Raw genomic sequence first — 6,002 nt, forward strand, 5'->3', positions numbered from 1 at the left:
AAACAATTCTACCAACTGCAGACCAAGTATTCAAATATCTGAGCCTATGGGGACCATTCTCATTCAAACCACCACATAAGTGTGTGTATTCTTTCTCTCTGTCCCTTCCTCTCTCCCTCGTCTCTGTTTCAGCTGACTGCTAGGATTATAAGTACAAGCTACCATGCCAGGCTTGATCTGTAAAGAATATTTCCCCAGGTTAGTTCTTCATATAACATTGATTTACATACAATCTACCATGAATATGTTCTCTATGGACTACAACATATGTGTAATACTATTCCATTAGGGCTTCTCAAGAACTAAGGCATGTGCTGTTTTGCATATCTGGGTTTCAAAACTGATTTGCCACCCACAAGCTATCTCCCACTCCATCTTGGTTGATGGAAAGGCATGTGAGCTGACTCAACACACTGATATGTCCAGAACACAGTGAAAACCATGATGCTTCCAGATCAAACTGTTTCTATAGTCCATTGCTGTGGCTCATTTTCACACACACTAGTTTGTGTTATTTAATTATACATGACAGGTAAGGTTGCTTCTAAGGACTTTAATTTTAAAGTGGCAAAATTGTTCGCTTTTACAGTTGAAGAAGCCAAGTATCAAATGGCTAAAAGACTGACCTCACAATTTCAGTTCAGTTACGAGAAAGAACAAGCATAACTTCTGTTTGCTTGTTTGAGACAGGGCCTCTCTCTGTAGTCCTGGCTGTCCTGGAACTCTTGGTGTAGACCAAGTCAATCCACTCTGCCTCCTGCATGCTGGGATTAAAGACTCAGGCCATCACTTGGCCTCAAGGTTAGATGCCCAACTGTAACGTTTTATGTAAATTGGGCATGGTGACTTGCCCATAATTCAACCACTTGGGAGGCTGAGGCTGAGGCAAGTTCTAGTTCAGAGTGAGACCCTTTCTTAAAACGACAGTAAACACCAAAGCCATCTGCTGTACATGCAAAGGAGGCTGGGTTAGGATTAGGGTTACGGTTAGCACAGCATAAAAACAGGGTGAGGAAAACAGATTAAGTTTAGGTGTGGCCACTAGCTTCCCACGCTTACGGCTAGGAACTTTTAATAACAGTTGTGAAGTCTTGTCTGTGTCTGTTGCAGACACAGAGACAGGAGGATGGAGTTTTGAAGACGCAGGTTTGGTTCACAGTTGGGCCTTCTATGGGGAAGTTTTAAGTCAATAGTTGTCTGCGCTCCTCAATTACTCATCTGAGCAGTGGGGTTTAGTAGTCTGCCTCCCACCCTCCCTTTTCCTTCCTCATTGCATAGCTCAGCCTGGCCTTGAACTTCCTATGTAGCCCCAGCTGTTCTTGACCTTGTGGTCCTGGTGAGCATCGAGAATACAGGTGTGGATCTCTATGTCCACTTAAGCTAGTGTTTTGCAACAAACATTTTTATTATCTGCGTCTGTGGGTTAGCTGGCTCATTCGGGCTTGGTAAGACTCACCCGTGTGTCTGTGGTTCTGTTTGGCTGGTTTGTCTGTGTAAGAGCCTGACAGGTATAACTGGGCCATCACTGTATAGTTGAGGATGATGTTGGCACTCCTGGGCCTCTTGCCTCCACCTCCCAGGTGCTGAGATCACAGCCACCACCCCCAGCTTTACTGAACTCATTTTCACGGTCACTATAGCACAGAAGTCCAACTCCAAACTCAGAAAGGTGGTAGGAGGCCCAGACACCAGTGTTTAAAGACCCAGCAGTGTTTTGTGAATTGTAAGGAACCCACAGGACAGTGGTTCTATGCATGCCCTACTTTACATGCGGGGCTGGAAGTTCCAGTATTAGCGTTTGTGCTACCCTAACAAAATGCCCAAGGCTGGGTCGTTTACAAAGAAGAAACTGCAATTGCGTATTATTATAGTTCTGGAATGTGGGAAGTCTGGACCAAGGCCTCCTTGGATTTCGCCTTCAGGAGGGATTTGCTTTGCTCTGTAAGCGGCAATTTGTTGCTGCCTTCTCAAATGGTGGAGGAGGCAGATGCTGTTCTCACTTGGAAGAAGAGTGCATGGGCAAAGACGGCAGCTTTCTTTCCTATGTGTGCCAGGTAGGCCCTCTGCTAGAGTTACACCACAGCCCTCGCACCTCTTTGTTTATTAGCTCCTCTTTTTATCCTGGCTTTTTTTTTTTTTTTTAAAAATAAGGTTATTAGTATAGATGGGGCTGGACAGATGGCTCAGCAGTTAAGAGTGCTTACTGAGTTTGCATCCCAGTACCCACCCATATCTGGTGGCTCACAACCTTCTGGAATTCCAGCTCCAAAGGATCTTATAACCACTTTTGACCCCTACCGGTACCCACACACACATGACAGTTACTCACACAGACACAGATAAATAAAAAACATCAAAACATCTTTTAAAATATAAATATGCATGAAGACAGAGTCCTCATGATCTAGCATGTCCCTGAAAAGGCCCAACTTCTAATATCTTGTTAATTAGGTTTCAGAATACCACTTTTGAAGTAGCACACATTAAAACCACAGCCACGAGGATGACTCAGTAGACATGCTAAGGAGAATGCCTCAACTCTAGATAAAGGACTATAGGCAACTAAGGAATTTGGCACTAGGAGAAATAGTCTTCTCCAGAGGAGAGCACATTAAATGATTAGCCCTGAAAACATACATAAAGCATAAATGCATAAAGCATAACATTAGGTAGATAGAGCAGGTTGTATTTATGTATTTAGGGACACACACACACACACACACACACACACGTATGTAACAATTAGAGGAAAAAAAGGCCATGGGGTTGAAAGAGAGCAAGCGGGATATATAGGAGAGTTTGGAAGGGAAAAAGAAAAGAGGGGAATGATTTAATTCTCTCTCTTTACACACACACACACACACACACACACACACAATCAACAAACCCACCCCTCTTCCTTGCAGCACCACCTTCTGTTTCTCCCTCCTTTGTGTTTCCCTCTGTAGTCCCTGGAAAAGCTCACAGAAATGAAGGAGACAAGAGCAGTTAAGAGCTCTCCCAACTCCCAGAACAAAGATTTCAAAACCCTCTGGGAAACACACCGCTGACCTCCTTTTGAGGACTTTTCTGTCACCTGGCAGACGAGCCTCTCCCTACCTCCAAGGGAGTTGAGGAAACTATCACCTGTCTCCTCAGCTGAAGGCTATTACTTATCTCCTCATTGTCTCGGCTTGGCTCAAGGTCACCAGCTAATTAGGGAAGGACTCTGATCCCTTTCAGAGAAGCCACCAGGATCCAGTGTTGTGTGAAGCTCAGTTCTCCCTAGAAGGAAGGGGGTGCAGGGACATGCCTTCTGGTTCCCACCCCGCAGCCACCTGCCTGATAACACGGTAGAGCCCTGGAACCCTCTCCCCAGTGAGCTTCACATGAAGCTGCTCTTCCATTCTAGGCTTCGTGCTCCAGCTTGCATAGAGCAATCCTCCTCCACACTGCCTTCTCCCAAACGCTCGGATTGCATCACAATCCTGCTGAGAGGAAAGAGATAGCATTTATCAGCCTCTACCACTGGTAAAATGCTGTTGCAATCTCCTTCCTTGAACTAACTTGTTTAATATCATAAAACTGTGAGTCCGTACTAATCCCCATTTTAAGGTTAAGGAAATAGAGGCAGAAGAGGTTCCTGTGATTTGAGTCACGGTAAGCAGTAGAATTAGGGTTTGAATCCAGGCAGTCTGGTTCCTGAGACTGAGTCTCTCAGACCAGAAAATCCCTCTCTATGGGTGTCTATTTTTCTAATAGCAACAATGCTAATGATGGCTAACATGCAAGAGTGGCTGCATGCTAGGCTATCCTGGCTCTGCTACATCCACTAATTTCTTTTCTTTTCTTTTTTTTTGGGGGGGGGGGTTTCGAGACAGGGTTTCTCTGCAGCTTTAGAGCCTGTCCTGGAGCTACCTCTTGTAGACCAGGCTGGCCTCGAACTCAGAGATCTGCCTGCCTCTGCCTCCTGAGTGCTGGGATTAAAGGCGTGCGCCACCACCGCCCGGCCATCCACTAATTTCTTACGCAAGTCCTAGAGTGTTGAGAGGTATTGCTATCTTCATTTTACAATTAAGGAAACAGGCTCAGAAAATCACACAAGGAGATCCAGATAACTAGGCAGTCTCACCCCAGAGTGCTGTGTGCTGAATTCCTGGCTTTCTAGCCCAAGGCTCAGAATCCAGGACTCTTTGGATTGATGTAGCATGATCTCTTAATTGGGTGTTGTTTGGTTTGGTTTGGTTTGGGGGTTTTGAAGACAGGATCCCGCTGTATATCTTAAGCTGAACTTGAGTTTGAAACCCTCTAGGCTGCGAGTGCTGGGGATACAGGGCTGCACCACCACATCCTGTCCTGCTTTCCAAGGCTGTTTATCAGGTTTGTTATTGGTTATTTCCCAGTCTCTCAGCAATGGACTGGTCTTTAGTAGCAGGGGTCGGGGGAAGACTGAATCACGGGATCTGGGAAAATGGAGTGTGAGCCCCAGGAGGGGATCCTCTCTACAGGCCACCCACCAGATCCTCTGCCTGAGACCTAATCAGCCCAGAGCTTGAGGTTTAGGCCTCCAAATCTACTCTTACCCCACCCCCATCCTTTTGAAAAGTAAATCCAATTTAATATGTCCCCAGGGAGTTTACTGCTTAGAAAGGCCATCATTAGAGCACACACAAAAGAATGCTTTGTAAATGGAGTCCCCCGAGGCAGCAGACGACAAACTTGGCCACTAGGCCTCAGGAATGACCAGTCTCGCAGTGAGTATTCTTGTTGGAATTGCAGGCATGCAACACCACACTCAGCTAAATTACTCTGAAAATAAGAAGAGTAATAATTTAGTTTCTCCTTAAAAAGAAAAGAAACAGGGGCGAGATGGCTCAGTGGTTAAGAGCACTGACTGTTCTTCCAGAGGACCCAAGTTCAATTCCCAGCAACCACGTGGCAGCCCATAGCTGTCTGTAACTTCAGTTCCAGGACATCCTCATCCAGGCAAAACATTCAACAAATACAATACATTCAGGCAAATACATTCAGGCAAAACATCAACGCACATAAACATATAATGTTTATTATATTTCATATAAATATATGAAAGAAAAGAAACAAAGGCCGGGTGTGCTTGCTTTAATCCCACATACAGGAGCGCAGCGAGGCAGATGTTTAAAAAAGAAAAGCCGGAGGCTTAAGGTGTGACAGGGGACGGGGACTTTACTGAGAGCCTGGCAGGTTCCTAACAGTCCTCTAAGGTACACATAATTACCACCCCTATCAGATTCAGAGGTAAAGACACCCAGGGACTCAGAGTTTCCATTCAGAGTGCTGAGCTAACCCTACCCCACAGTGCCTCACTTCCAGAGGCAGCAGTGGCAGTACTGCTTTGAGTAAGACTGGAGTCTGCATCTTCACTCAGTGTGACTCAAGAAAGTTATTTAACCCCTCTTGTCCTCAAGTTACCTCACTAGAAAAGTGAAAATATAAATGCCTTTCTCACAGGATGAATCACATAAAATTCTGTGAAAGCAAACTAGTCAGAATTAGGATGTGGCCCTCATTTATGGCCCCCAGTGATGGGCACTAGGTCCCCAGAGAGGGCTCTGGTTCAGATGAAGTTACTGTTGTTTCCTGGGTGTGAAATCTCAGAGGGCCTCGGTCTGGGAGAGGATAACCTATGGGGATTGTCTTTGTGAAGTGGATGAGGGCACCTAGGGTAAAAGACTCAAGGTCTGGGGCGTTAGAGGAGAGGCCACCTGGTGGGCTAGCCCTGAGCCCAGGCGAGATGGACGACCAGCTATGCACAACCTCATGACGCTTGGCTCTCCAGGAAAGATGCTGAGACGTTAGGGGTTATTATTAAGCTCCGCAGCACGGGGTCTGCTTAGGCGGACCTGTTCTGGGGGCTCTGGCGTGGTCGCGTTTTCAGGGAGGGAGTTGGAGCTGTGGGGTGCACAGGGCGGAGACGCCGCCAGGGGCCTGGTCCAGGAAAGCCGGCCGCCCTGGTGCTTCCGAGGGCGCCCACGCGGAGCTCA

Source organism: Arvicola amphibius, chromosome 6 (assembly GCF_903992535.2).
Source record: "Arvicola amphibius chromosome 6, mArvAmp1.2, whole genome shotgun sequence".
Taxonomy (NCBI): Eukaryota; Metazoa; Chordata; class Mammalia; order Rodentia; family Cricetidae; genus Arvicola; species Arvicola amphibius.